The sequence below is a fragment of the Oncorhynchus tshawytscha genome, linkage group LG11, assembly GCF_018296145.1.
Source record: "Oncorhynchus tshawytscha isolate Ot180627B linkage group LG11, Otsh_v2.0, whole genome shotgun sequence".
In the NCBI taxonomy this organism is placed as follows: Eukaryota; Metazoa; Chordata; class Actinopteri; order Salmoniformes; family Salmonidae; genus Oncorhynchus; species Oncorhynchus tshawytscha.
Window position 1 is genome coordinate 47,072,277 of NC_056439.1, and position 15,972 is coordinate 47,088,248.

Consider the following 15,972-nt stretch of genomic DNA (forward strand, 5'->3'; position numbering starts at 1 on the left):
AAATACACAGGGGATAATAGGGAAGATGGGCGACGTCTGGGGGGGGTGGAGACAAGCACAAGGACAGGTGAAACAGATCAGGGCGTGACAGTACCCCCCCTCTAGGGAACGCCACCTGGTGTTCCACCTGGGCAGATACCTGGTTGACTGGGGTGCTGGGAGTGAAAGTCGGCGACCCAGCACCTCTCCTCCGGGCCACAACCCTCCCAGTCAACTGGGTGCTGGAAACCCCTGCCCCGTGGTCGAACCCTCAGGAGGCATCTCACCGTGTATGCTGACTTGCCATCGATGACACGAGGGGGAGGGATGGGCCTAGAAACAGAAGACAAGGTGCAGTCACCGCTTGGTACGGCATCTGCAAGGCACCCGACCACAAGGCGCTTCACAGGGTGGTGAGTACGGCCCAGTACATCACTAGGACCGAGCTCCCTGCTATCCTGGACCTCTATACCAGGCAGTGTCAGAGGAAGGCCCAACATTGTTTCAAAGACTCCAGCGACACAAGCCATAGATTGTTCTCTCTCCTATCTCATGGTAAAGTGATTCCAGTGCACCAAGTCTGGAACACACAGGACCCTGAACAGCTTCCACCCCCAAGACATAATACTGCTGACCCTCTCTACTCTATGCACACACACACACACAAACTGACACCCCAACACACACACACACACACACCAGTGGCGGTCATTGCCATTTAAGATGAGGGATGATGATGATGATTTTTTTAATGAGCATGGCCTTATTTCTATTACAGCATATTGGATGACTGTCATTCCTATTCCATTCACTCAGCTCAATGTAACATTGATAGTTTTAGGCTACTACTCTAATTTCCCCTGTACCCATCATTTTGTATTTATTTTGTGTTTATTTCACCTTTATTTAACCAGGTAGGCAAGTTGAGAACAAGTTATCATTTACAATTGCGACCTGGCCAAGATAAAGCAAAGCAGTTCGACACATACAACAACACAGACTTACACATGGAGTAAAACAAACATACAGTCAATAATACAGTAGAAAAATAAGTCTATATACAATGTGAGCAAATGAGGTGAGATAAGGGAGATAAAGGCATGGTGGCGAAGTAAATACAATACAGCAAGTAAAACACTGGAATTGTAGATTTGCAGTGGAAGAATGTGCAAAGTAGAGATAGAAATAATGGGGTGCAAAGGAGCAAAATAAATAAATACAGTAGGGGGGTAGTTGTTTGGGATAAATTATAGATGGGCTATGTACAGGTGCAGTAATCTGTGAGCTGCTCTGACAGCTGGTGCTTAAAGCTAGTGAGGGAGATAAGTGTTTCCAGTTTCAGAGATTTTTGTAGTTCGTTCCAGTCATTGGCAGCAGAGAACTGGAAGGAGGGGTGGCCAAAAGAGGAATTGGTTTTGGGGGTGACCAGAGAGATATACCTGCTGGAGCACGTGCTACAGGTGAGTGCTGCTATGGTGACCAGCGAGCTGAGAAAAGGGGGGACTTTACCAATCAGGGTCTTGTAGATGACCTGGAGCCAGTGGGTTTGGTGACGAGTATGAAGCGAGTGCCAGCCAACGAGAGCGTACAGGTCAGTGGTAGTTAGTTCATGGGGCTTTGGTGACAAAACGGATGGCACTGTGATAGACTGCATCCAATTTATTGAGTAGGGTATTGGAGGCTATTTTGTAAATGACATCGCCGAAGTCGAGGATCGGTAGGATGGTCAGTTTTACAAGGGTATGTTTGGCAGCATGAGTGATCATGAGGTGGCTACTACTGCTGATGATATCTGGAAATGTGCATGTACACCCTGGACCATCTACTGTTGCTAGCCCCAATTCTGATTTGTGCTCTGATTTGTGCTTCACTGATTTCTGCTCTAGTAAAAGCCTGGGTTTTCTGCACGTTAAAACTAGAAGCTTATTATCTAAACTTGATCAATTGAAAGTGTGGGTTCACAGCTCCAATCCAAATGTGTTGGTCATTACTGAGACGTGATTCAGAAAGAGTGTTTTGAACATTGATGTTGACCTTTCTGGTTATAATCTTTTTCAGTAAGACAGATCTTCCAAATGTGGTGGAGTGGCAATCTTTATCAAGGAACAACTTCATTGCTCGGTTGTCTCTACCAAATCTGTCCCCAAATCATTTGATTTGCTGGTTTTAAGCATTACACTTTCAAATAGATCGTTGTTGACTGTTGCTTGGTGTTATCGTCCTACACCGGCCTGTACCCTACCTTCCCTATAAGCTCTCTCCTGGCCCCTTACACTAAATCTGAATTTAAATGCTTAAACCATCTGACCAAGTCCTAAAGCAATGGGACTCCCTAAATCTTAATAATCTCAGATTATTACCAATCCCACAAGGTATGACTCCAAACAACCAGAAAAGGCTACTCTCCTTGATGTTATCCTCACAAATAATCCTGATAGGTATCAGTCAGGTGTTTCTGTGATGTGATCACTGTTTTACAGCCTGTGTTGGTAATGGCTGCTCAGTGAAACGACCTGTCCTGATTTGTCATGAGTAAGCCTTCCTTCGTGACATGGCCTCTGTAAATTGGCGTCGAATACGCTTGGACCTTCTTTTTTTCTATTTTCAGTGGTATTGTTAACAAACACACCCCCATAAAGAAATGTAGAATTAAAAACAGGTTCAGCCCCTGGTTCGACCGTGATCTGGCAGAGTTACTCCACCTCAAGAATTGCATTTGACGAAAGGCTCGGCACACGCATACTCAGGCTGACTGGCTCTCGTTCAGGCAAATGGGAAATAAGTGCACTCACGCTATCTGGAAGGCCAGTTCTCTCTCTGTGGGTCTAACCTCAAGAAGTTCTGGAAAACAGTTAAAGACCTGGAGAATAAACCCTCCTCCTCAGCTGCTCATATCCCTTAATGTTGATGATGTGGTTGTTACTGACAAGGAGCACATGGCTGAGCTCTTTAATCACCACTTCATTAAGTCAGGATTCCTATTTGACTCAGCCATGCCTCATTGCCCATCCAACATTTCCTCATCTCCCACCCCTTCTAATGCGACTAATCCTGATGTTCCTCCCTCTTTTTCCCCTGCCCCGTTACAAAGTTTCTCCCTGCAGGCAGTCACTTTGTCTGAGGTGCTAAAGGAGCTCCTAAAACTGACCGATCTGGGTCAGACGGTTTAGAGCCTTATTTAAGGCTGCTGCCCCTATCATTGCCAAGCCTATCTCTGACCTTTTTAACCTGTCTCTCCTCTCTGGGGAGGTTCCTATTGCTTGGAAGGCAGCCACGGTGCGTCCTTTATTCAAAGGGGGCGATCAAGCTGATCTTAAATGTTTATAGGCCAATTTCTATTTTGCCCTGTTTATCAAAAGTGTTGGAAAAACTTGTCAATAATCAAATGACTGGCTTTCTTGATGTCTATAGTATTATCTCTGGTATGCAATCTGGTTTCCTCTCAGGTTATGGATGTGTCAGTGCAACCTTAAAGGTCCTAAATTATGTTACCATTGCCCTTGATTCTAAGAAATCAATTCAATCAACAAAAAAATGTATGAAGCCCTAAAACCCCAAACAGCAAGCAATGCAGGTGTAGAAGCATGGTGGCTAGGAAAAACTAGCAATGTTGTGCTGCTATTTTTATTGACTTGGCCAAAGCTTTTGATACGGTAGACCATTCCATTCTTGTGGGCCAGTTAAGGAGTATTGGTGTCTCTGAGGGGTCTTTGGCCTGGTTTGCTAACTACCTCTTTCAAAGAGTGCAGTGCATAAAGTCAGAACATCTGCTGTCTCAGCCACTGCCTGTCACCAAGGGAGTACCCCAAGGCTCAATCCTAGGCCCCACACTCTTCTCAATTTACATTAGCAACATCCAGTTGAAGTCTGAAGTTTACATACACCTTAACCAAATACATTTAAACTCAGTTTTTCACAATTCCTGACATTTAATCCTAGTAACAAATTCCCTGTCTTAGGTCAGTTAGGATCACCACTTTATTTTAAGAATGTGAAAAATCAGAATAATAGTAGAGAGAATGATTTATTTCAGCTTTTATTTCTTTCATCGCATTCCCAGTGGGTCAGAAGTATACATACACTCAATTAGTGTTTAGTAGCATTGCCTTTAAATTGTTTAAATTTGGTCAGATAGCCTTCCACAACCTTCCCACAATAAGTTTCTCCTGACAGAGCTGGTGTAACTGAGTCCGGTTTGTAGGCCTCCTTGCTCGCACACGCTTTTTCAGTTCTGCCCACAAATTCTCTATAGGACTGAGGTCAGGGCTTTGTGATGGACACTCCAATACCTTGACTTTGTTGTCCTTAAGCCGTTTTGCCACAACTTTGGAAGTATGCTTGGAGTCATTGTCCATTTGGAAGACCCATTTGCAACCAAGCTTTAACTTCCTGGCTATTGTCTTGAGATGTTGCTTCAATATATCCAAATAATGTTCCTCCCTCGTGATGCCATCTATTTTGTGAAGTGCACCAGTCCCTCCTGCAGCAAAGCACCCCCACAACATGATGCTGCCACCCCCATGCTTCAAGGTTGGGATGGTGTTCTTCGGCTTGCAAACCTCCCCCTTTTTCCTCCAAACATAACAATGGTCATTATGGCCAAACAGTTCTATTTTTGTTTCATCAGACCAGAGGACATTTCTCCAAAAAGTATGATCTTTGTCCCCATGTGCAGTTGCAAACCGTAGTCTGGCTTTTTTATGGCAGTTTTGGAGCAGTAGCTTCTTCCTTGCTGAGCGGCCTTTCAGGTTATGTCGATTATAGGACTTGTTATACTGTGGATATAGATACTTTTGTACCTGTTTCCTCCAGCGTTGTCACTAGGTCATTTGCTATTGTTCTGGGATTGATTTGTACTTTTCGCCCCAAAGTATGTTCATCTCTAGGAGACACCATGGGACGACGGCTGTGTCATCCCATGGTGTTTATACTTGTGTACTATTGTTTGTACAAATTGCTCCCAAGGTTGAAGCAGGCTTGTGGAGGTCTATCAGTTCTTGACTGATTTCTTTTGATTTTCCCATGATGTCAAGCAAAGAGGCACTGAGTTTGAAGGTAGGCCTTGAAATACATCCACATGTACACCGCCATATGACACAAATGATGTCAATTAGCCTAACAGAAGCTTCTAAAGCCATTTTCCAAGCTGTCAACAGCTTGGCACAGTCAACTTAGTGTATGTAAACTTCTGACGCACTGAAATTGTGATGCAGTGAATTATAAGTGAAATAATCTTTCTGTAAACAATTGTTGGAAAATTGACTTGTGTCATGCACAAAGTAGATGTCCTAACCGACTTGCCAAAACTATGGTTTGTTAACAAGAGTTTTGTGGAGTGGTTGAAAAGTGAGTTTTAATGACTCCAACCTAAGTGTATGTAAACTTCCGACTTCAACTGGAGCTCAGGCAGTAGGAAGCTCTCTCATCCATTTATATGCAGATGATACAGTCTTATACTCAACTGGCCTCTCCCTGGATTTTGTGTTAAGCGCTCTACAACAAAGCTTTCTTAGTGTCCAACAAGCTTTCTCTGCCCTTAACCTTGTCCAAAACAAAGGTCATGTTGTTTGGTAAGAAGACCGGTGTGATTACTACCTCTGAGGGTTTAGAGCTTGAGCTTGTCACCTCATACAAGTACTTGGGAGTATGACTAGACGGTACACTGTCTTTCTCTCAGCACATATCCAAGTTGCAGGCTAAGGTTACATCTAACCTTGGATTCCTCTATCGTAATCGCTCCTCTTCACCCCAGCTGCCAAACTAACCCTGAATCAGATGACCATCCTACCAATGCTAGATTACGGAGACGTAATTTATAGATCGACAGGTAAGGGTGCTCTCGAGCGGCTAGAGGTTCTTTACCATTCGGCCATCAGATTTTCCACCAATGCTCCTGATAGGACAGACCACAGCACTCTTGTTACAGGAATTAAATTTCTCTGTTTTAATACCCAATTAAAATTAAACTCTCTGTCAATTCATAAGAATCTTATTTGTATAAAATGGACAGAGCCCAGTCTTAAAGTCAATCAGCAGCTTTTATTCACGAGAGTACTGCCCATTATACATTTTACCACAGGTTATAAACTGAAAATGACGTCATTAGTTTCAGTACTAGCCCATGTCATCTCCGCTCCAGCACAATGGCTGTATGGTTCTCACATCGTCTCTCCCTATTAAGATAATTTATGACCGAGCCAAGGCCAGCTTGTGTAGATAAGCCTTCTAGCCAGTCTGTGTGGCTATAAATTCATTCATTTCTACCATGGTACAGACAGTCATTGTTCTAATTCTTGATTATATTTACACACATTATATTCAGTACTAGGATTAAAAAGAAAATTCATACTGTGGAAGGACCACCAGAGGGCAGGCTGGGCTCACGGATAGTAGCCCAACAAGGCATGGGAGACAAGGTAACCAGAGGCAATTAAGCACAGCTGACGGTACTAATGACATACTCTCCTTCCCCTATAAGAGAGAGAATGGATCCAGCAGAGAGGGGGGGAACTATGTGTTGTTGTCTTAGGTCTCTCTTTATGTAGTGTTGTGGTCTCTCTTTATGTAGTGTTGTGGTCTCTCGTCATGATGTGTGTTTTTTTGTCCTATTTTTTTATTTTTAATCCCAGCCCCCTTCCCTGCAGGAGGTATTTTGCCTTTTGGTAGGCCGTCATTGTAAATCAAATTGGTTCTCAACTGACTTGCCTAGTTAAATAAAGGTTAAATATATATATATATATATATATATATATTTAAACCTAGCCTATGAATTCAAGTTTACAACAGGTGCACAGGTCGAGATAATTTTTTGTAATCAAGGTGACACATTCAATATTGCCTTGCACACTTCAAATTAAATCAAATTGTATTGGTCACATACACATGGTTAGTAAATGTTAAATGTTAAAGAGATTTGAGTCCGTATGTTGGCAGCAGCCACTCAATGTTAGTGATGGCTGTTTAACAGTCTGATGGCCTTGAGATAGAAGCTGTTTTTCAGTCTCGGTCCCAGCTTTGATGCACCTGTACTGACCTCACCTTCTGGATGATAGTGGGGTGAACAGGCAGTGGCTCGGGTGGTAGTTGTCCTTGATGATCTTATTGGCCTTCCTGTGACATTAGGTAATGTAGGTGTCCTGGAGGGCAGGTAGTTTGCCCCCGGTGATGCGCTGTGGGCGGAGCAGTTGCCGTACCAGGCGGTGATACAACCCGACAGGATGCTCTCAATTGTGCATCTGTAGAAGTTTGAGTGTTTTTGGTGACAAGCCAAATTTCTTCAGCCTCCTGAGGTTGAAGAGGCGCTGTTGCGCCTTCTTCACCACGCTGTCTGTGTGGGTGGACCATTTCAGTTTGTCCATGATGTGTACGTCGTGGAACTTAAAACTTTCCACCTTCTCCACTACTGTCCCGTCGATGTGGATAGGGGGGTGCTCCCTCTGCTGTTTCCTGAAGTCCACGATCATCTCCTTTGTTTTGTTGAGTGTGAGGTTATATTCTTGACACCATGCTCCGAGGGCCCTCACCACCTTCCTGTAGGCCGTCTCGTCGTTGTTGGTAATCAAGCCTACTACTGTGGTGTTGTCTGCAAACTTGCTGATTGAGTTGGAGGCGTGCATGGCCACGCAGTCATGGGTGAACAGGGAGTACTGGAAAGGGCTGAGAACGCACCCTTGTGGGGCCCCAGTGTTGAGGATCAACGGGGTGGAGATATGTAATCATTAGGGTGTAATCATTAGTCCAAATGTTGCAAATTCATTTCTGTTGGACAAATTTGTGTATGTTTATCCCCATTTTAAAAATATAACTTTTTAAATGTTTCACTATTTAGATTTTTATGAAATTCACTGAGGACACACACACACACACACACACACACTGACTTTCACAATCACCACATAAAAACTGAGGTGTTTTCTTCCCTCTGCAGGCCAACTGAGGCACAGCAACAGAATGACTGTGTTTAAAGGTCGACAGCAGCAGGCGCCCCCTAGTGGAGCTACCAGAGCCTCCTCAGCGAGCTCTGTGGTGGGGCCTAGAGACCCTAATGGAACCTGCAGGACCTTTTCGGCGAGCTCCGTGAGGGGGCCTAGAGAGAAGCAGCAGGAAGAGAGGTGTCACCAGAGGCTCCCCCAGCAGGCCTTCCTGTCTGAGGAGCAATCCGTCTCGGTTGTCCTCAAGTAAATAGCCTCAGATAATGTGATAATGTACTGATCAGGCATAGGTAACATGATATAGCCCAGATGATACATTTCAGATTCACTCAGATGATAGAGCTCAGATATAGCAAAGATGATATACAGTTGAAGTCGGAAGTTTACATACACTTAGGTTGGAGTCATTAAAACTAGTTTTTCAACCACTCCACACATTTCTTGTTAACAAACTAGTTTTGGCAAGTTGGTTAGGACATCTACTTTGTACATGATACAAGTAATTTTTCCAACAATTGTTTACAGACAGATTATTTCACTTATAATTCACTGCATCACAATTCCAGTGGGTCAGAAGTTTATATACACTAAATTGACTGTGCCTTTAAACAACTTGGTCAGGTTTGGTGGTGCACTTCACAAAATAGATGGCATCATGAGGGTGGGAAAATTATGTGGATATATTGAAGCAACATCTCAAGACATCAGTCAGGAAGTTAAAGCTTGGTCGCAAATATGGGTCTTCCAAATGGACAATGACACCAAGCATACTTCTGAAGTTGTGGAAAATGATTAAAGACAACAAAGTCAAGGTATTGGAGTGGCCGTCACAAAGACCTGACCTCAATCCCATAGAAACATTTGTGGGCAGAACTGAAAAAGCTTGTGCAAGCAAGGAGGTCTACAAACCTGACTTAGGAGTAGCGTAGGCAGTGGTAGAAACCTGTTAACCACCACTGACACAGCCAGGAAGAGCAGCCTTTAGCCAGCCATCACTGCCTAGTTCCCCATTGGCACTGATCTTAGGTACACTAAGAAAAGGACACAGTAAACAGTTCCTTGCTGGCAGAACTCAAGGTCCTTGTGTAAAGGAACATGTGGGTTCATGGCCTCACTGAATTCCCCAAACACCAACTTCCCAATGTCCCACTCACATATTAACCCAGCTCTGTCAGGAGGATTGGGCCAAAATTCACCCAACTTATTGTGGGAAGTTTGTGGAAGGCTACCCGAAACATTTGACCCAAGTTAAACATTTTAATGGTAATGCTACCAAATACTAATTGAGTGTATGTAAACTTCTGACCCAAAGGGAATGTGATGAAAGAAATACAATCTCAAATAAATAATTATCTTTACTATTATTTTGACATTTCACATTCTTCAAATAAAGTGGTGATCCTAACTGACCCAAGACAGGGAATTTCTACGAGGATTAAATGCCCGGAATTGTGAAAAACTGAGTTTAAATGTATTTGGCTAAGGTGTATGTAAACTTCCGACTTCAACTGTAGCTCAGATGTTATAGCAAAGATGATATAGCTCAGATGATATAGCTCAGATGATATAGCTCAGATGATATAGCTCAGATGATATAGCTCAGATGATATGGCTCAGATGATATAGCTCAGATGATATAGCTCAGATGTTATAGCTCAGATGATATGGCTCAGATATTATAGCTCAGATGATATGGCTCAGATGATATAGTTCAGATGATATAGCTCAGATGATATGGCTCAGATGATATAGTTCAGATGATATAGTTCAGATGATATAGCTCAGATGTTATAGCTCAGATGATATGGCTCAGATGATATAGCTCAGATGATATAGTTCAGATGATATAGCTCAGATGTTATAGCTCAGATGATATGGCTCAGATGATATGGCTCAGATATTATAGCTCAGATGATATGGCTCAGATGATATAGTTCAGATGATATAGCTCAGATGATATGGCTCAGATGATATAGTTCAGATGATATAGTTCAGATGATATAGCTCAGATGTTATAGCTCAGATGATAGAGGTCAGATGCTAATCCAATTACTAAACTGCTGTTAAACGGTAATAGATTCACTTAGTATCACGTACCAATGGATATTGAGTTACTGTAAACAGCAGATGTTTGAATCAGTACACAGTTTAATAAACAACTGTTGTTCTACCATTTTCATCACCCTAGGCTACACTTAGATTTCAATAGAAAAATTGAATCTTCCAGATTCTGGATTTCAGAAGTAGTACTATTTCACAGTATCTTATTAATTTGATTTCTCTCTAAATGTCTATGTGGTGTCTTTCCCCAGGCTACCTCCTCCACCTCCTCAGAAACACAGGCTCAGAGCTCCATCTGTCAGGTTGCCGCTCTAAGCAAGCCCCCTGCCTCGTCGTCGGGGCCGTCGGACCATGTCTCTGTACTGGTGTTCGGTCTACGCCAACGCCACGCCACGTGTGCTCGCTGGATGGCGTCGACTTTGTGGTCAGTAACCGCAGTGGTGGATAGGCAGAGTCGATCGGAGCTGGCCGGGATGGCAAACAGCAAACGGTTGGTGGAGAGAGTAACCAGCCTGCAGGGCCTTTTTGATCTCATCGTAGAGAAGGACTGCACCTTACTAGGTGAGGGAGGGCACACATTCACTTTTGAACAGAACCAGTTGGCTGGAATACTTCCTGTGGGTTCAATTCCTGATTTTCTAGATTTCTAAAGTATGCTCACTTTTGTTTGATTGTGACAGTTTGTGATTGTGACAGTTTGTGATTGTGACAGTGTGTGATTGTGACAGTGTGACAGTTTGTGATTGTGACAGTGTGTGATTGTGACAGTGTGACAGTGTGTGATTGTGACAGTGTGACAGTGTGTGATTGTGACAGTGTGTGATTGTGACAGTGTGACAGTGTGTGATTGTGACAGTGTGTGATTGTGACAGTGTGACAGTTTGATTGTGACAGTTTGTGATTGTGACAGTGTGTGATTGTGACAGTGTGTGATTGTGACAGTGTGTGATTGTGACAGTGTGTGATTGTGACAGTTTGTGATTGTGACAGTGTGTGATTGTGACAGTTTGTGATTGTGACCGTGTGTGATTGTGACCGTGTGTGATTGTGACAGTTTGTGATTGTGACAGTTTGTGATTGTGACAGTGTGACAGTATCACAAAAATGTTCAAGGAAGTTTGATAAAATAATACATGTAAGAGTAGAAAGATCAGACAGGGTTCAACATGACCTTTCTACTATACGAGTCAAAAGATCACAGGCAGCAGATGCTGCCCTGCGTCAGCTGTCAAAACCCTCAACAAATAAAATTAAATGTTATTTGTCACGTGCGCCGAATACAACATAGGTTCAGATTGGTGGGCCACCTGGTCAGCAGGTAGGGGCAGTCAAATTAATTGGGCATCTCTGTAAGCTTTCATTTATAATAAATTTGATAACAAAAAAAGTAAACAAAAGACACATTGAGATTGACCTCTCTTTTTCAAATAAGCCCTGGCCAAGAAAAGCAGCATACCACAATACAAACATATTGCTGGTACATCAGTGCATTAACACGTCAAAGCAGCAGTGGATTCAAGTACACTTCCATTCCAATTGCATTTCAATTCCAATTTGTTGAAGTGGAAAGACCATGCAACCAACAGGATAGTCATTCAGCCACGAAAGTGCCTCAGAATTGATGATAGCAATAATATGAGGAATATTGATGCCACCATCAGGAAATCAAACAGAATTTAGCTAAAATAATACGATACTTGGTATGTCTAACAATAGAACTAGAATCCATTCATCCATCCAGATTCTATGGTATAAACACTGCCCCTCCCCTCTACTTGTAGCTCGGTCGAGGAACACTGCCTCTCCCCTCTACTTGTAACTCGGTCGAGGAACACTGCCCCTCCTCTACTTGTAGCTCGGTCGAGGAACACTGCCTCTCCCCTCTACTTGTAGCTCGGTCGAGGAACACTGCCTCTCCCCTCTACTTGTAGCTCGGTTGAGGAACACTGCCCCTCCCCTCGACTTGTAGCTCGGTCGAGGAACACTGCCCCTCCCCTCGACTTGTAGCTCAGTCGAGGAACACTGCCCCTCCCCTCGACTTGTAGCTATGTCGAGGCTCTCCAAAAGGGGGCGTATGTGAGCTGCCCCAGAGCCGAGGAGATCTACCACTGCCTACGCTACTCCTGTTACACCAACACAGCCAGGAAGTGCAGCCTTTAGCCAGCCATCACTGCCTAGTTCCCCATTGGCACTGATCTAAGGTCAGTTTTGCCCTTTTTCTTCCCTAATGGTTACTGGTTAGGATTTGGGGAGAGTGAGATGATCCTACAACTGACCCCGAAGGACAATTTCCCTCAAACGGGACCTCTAATGGCATCATGGCCTGCAATTGTGGCACCAAATGGAATAAAACATGCTGAAACAGGGAGGGATTACCTGGACTTGTCCAATAAGAAAGGGACTGAAACAGGGAGGGATTACCTGGACTTGTCCAATAAGAAAGGGACTGAAACAGGGAGGGATTATCTGGATTTGCCCAATAATAAAATAGTCATTTTCATTCCCGATTGCAAAATGTTTTCAGTTGTGTTCCCTAATGAACAAGGCCCAGCCTTACTGTAAATATTTATTGCACATCGAAATAAGACTTGACGTACACTAAGGTGGATGTACAGTATGGTGGATGTACAGTATGGTGAACGTACAGTATGGTGAACGCACAGTATGGTGAATGTACAGTATGGTGGATGCACATTGGGAGTGCAATGTATCACTGCGTTTATTTTGTTGAACAAATTATTGAAGTTATTACCATTTCTGTTCAAATAAAAGTTATATTTGTGTTCATATTTTGTAGAGGTCAAATATATGGTTTGGATTGCACTATTTTTCTATAACTAAATTGCTTTATTCCAAAACAAATCCACAAAAGTATTTGACATAATTAAGTCAAAACACATTGACAGATATAAGTACACAAAATGAAGTTCATACTCCAAGATTTCTTAGTGTTAGATTCATATCCTCTTTGTTCAATATTTGACTGTAGCAGGTAACATGCAATTTCAACCTTGTCTGTAGTGTCTTTGCACAGCCACTGTCATTCCCACACTCTGGGGGTGGAATTCCAGAAGTCTGGCAAGAGAGATTAGTAGTCTGTCTGAATCACACGAAGTCACCACAAGAAGTGACTCTAGGACACGTCATTGGTCGACTGCTGTTATCTGCACTAAAACTGGTTGCATTCCAGTCTTTATAACAATTGCATATAAGTACACAATCACATTGCATAAGATGACTCTGGGAACGAGCATGCACTATGGATTCATATAGCCCATAACTCTGTCACGGTCTGAATATAACAGTGCTGTGTTTGAGAAAGGGATTGTACTGCGACTTGTTGATGGTAACAAAGCCCTATCCACGTACACACACACACACACACACACAACTCCTTTCTCAAAACTAAACCAGCATTACAGGAGCATTTCATTTATCATTTCCTTGTTTTGCCCTAGAATTTTAAAAAAACCACATTCTTGGACCTTTGTTTTGCCTTCAAAATCTTGTTCTAGAGCCGTGCCTGTCCCCTTCAGTTTGAGGGGTACCTATACTATGACTTAACATATGGTAGCTGGATACTGATATGCACTGATCAACAAGGTATCACATTTAGCAGACGCTCTAATCCAGAACGACTTAGTTTAAGGCATTCATCTTTTTTTTTTTGTAAATGTAGCTAGGTGGGACAACCACATATCACAATATAGTGGGGGAGAACAAGTATTTGATACACTGCAGGTTTTCCTACTTACAAAGCATGTAGAGGTCTGTAATTTTTTATCATAGGTACACTTCAACTGTGAGAATCAGAATCTAAAACAAAATCCAGAAAATCACATTGTATGATTAAGTCATTTGCATTTTATTGCATGACATAAGTATTTGCTCACCTACCAACCAGTAAGAATTCTGGCTCTCACAGACCTGTTAGTTTTTCTTTAAGAAGCCCTCCTGTTCTCCACTCATTACCTGTTAACTGCACCTGTTTGAACTCGTTACCTGTATAAAAGACACCTGTCCACACACTCAAAATCGGCAGTGTATCAAATACTTGTTCTCCCCACTGTAGGTGAGTTTTTCCAGACTATGAATATGATGTCCTAGCTTCAGGGGGAAGCTGGTTCCACCATTGGGGTGCCTGGGACAGAGAAGAGCTTTGACTGGGCTGTACACTACGGGCAATGAGTTGTGGCTTTAAACACGTTGAGAATGCCAATTGGCCAATGGCAAACAAACTGCCAACCATAAAGTAGAAGTACAGCCATCATGCTCAAACAGATAATGGTGTTCCAAAACTATTAAAAGATTTGTGAATAATATTTTGTTTCTGCTGTTAAGGGCATTGCTTTAGCAGAGGTTAGCATGTGGGAGAAGTAGGGGCTCGGGATAAGACTAGTTTCCCCACTGGTAATTACCAGTTTGGAGGAACGTTCAAGTAGATTTTTTTCCCAGTCCGTATGCTGCCATTTACTAGGAGGTTATGAAACACAGCATCAGGCTTAGCCTTACATACATTACGATCGCGTTGTTGATAACGCATCTTTTTAAAAGCAATGTTCAGTAGACCCATCGCTGTATGTCAGCTCAAATCGGAAATGACCTTAAAATGGCGATCGTATTGAATCCTGGCCTTCGGCAAAAATACAGACAATGCTACTCTTTCAGTTACCGTGGCTTGAAAAGACATGACAAAGACTCATGGTTTTATTCTGACATGTTTTTTCTACATATTGCTTTGGTTGAAAGACATTGCGACTGATACAGAACAAATATGACACGTACAAAATAAGAGTAACTGGCCTCGTCAAGCACTTGTGCTCTTCTGACCAAATATCTAGCTCCGATTGGTCGTATTACATCACAGAAAGGAAGCAGCATTCCATTTAGTCGAGTTGCCCTCGAATGTCTAGGTGCTATAAAATAAACAAGACGAGGGAGCAAAAGCACTGACCCAAATTCACAGTATAAATACATCATGAGTAACACGTCTCTGTACAAGCAGTGTCATCCATCATATAGAAACTAGTTAGGTAACACGTTCTTGTGAACCACACGGTTGCAATTCAATTCAAGGTCTGTACGTGAAAAGACGCAATATTCAAGAGATTACTTTACACATACAAGTATGATAATTTATAAAATAAAAATCATGTATAGTCAATATCATGTTTGTTTGTAAAAATTGTACCACTTTTGCCCAAAATGTAACAATCAGGCTGTAGATTTATACTGCCAGGGACTATGCCGCCTCAAATAAAATACAATTCTATTGTACTAACAAAACATGTTTTAATCAAAACTATTATCATTTTTTGCTCTGCACGTCACTCATGACATTTCATGCAGTCATTTCAGCACACATGCGCAAATATTTCAGTTAATGCTGAATCTTTCAGTAAAATGAGAAATAATGTGTCACCTTTACAAGGTCTGAGACAAGACGGAGTTGAAATTCATGACTGTTTAACTTTAGGATGATCAAGAAGAACGAAGGCTGCTTATACCCAGGCAGCCCAATTCTGATCTATTTGGCAACAACTGGTATTTTGAACAAACAGATCAGCTCTTTCACCAACAATTGGGCAAAAGATCAGAATTGGGCTACCTGTGTAAATTCAACCAAGAGTAATTTAAAATCAGGTAATGCAGACCTCACACCAGACTCTGAAATATCCAGTGGCATTCCAACAGGGGAGATTTATAAAAAAAATAAAAAGGTTACGAGAGAATCTTCACTCGGTCCTATGGGTGCATTCACACTGCTCGCTGTAAAAATCCATGCAAGGAAGAAATTTCATTGGTCCTAGTCGGCAGAATCATTGATGAGAACCAATGAAATGGCTTCCTTTCTGGATGAGTCCCTCCCCCTCAAGCTGTGTGAATAAACCCTTAGTAGAGTCCTAGCCTGGGATTCCAAACTAAGTGAGTATTTTAATAGGAAAGTTTCATGTAGAGTAGAGTATATGTACATACCTTCAGACCAGTGGAGGCTGCTGAG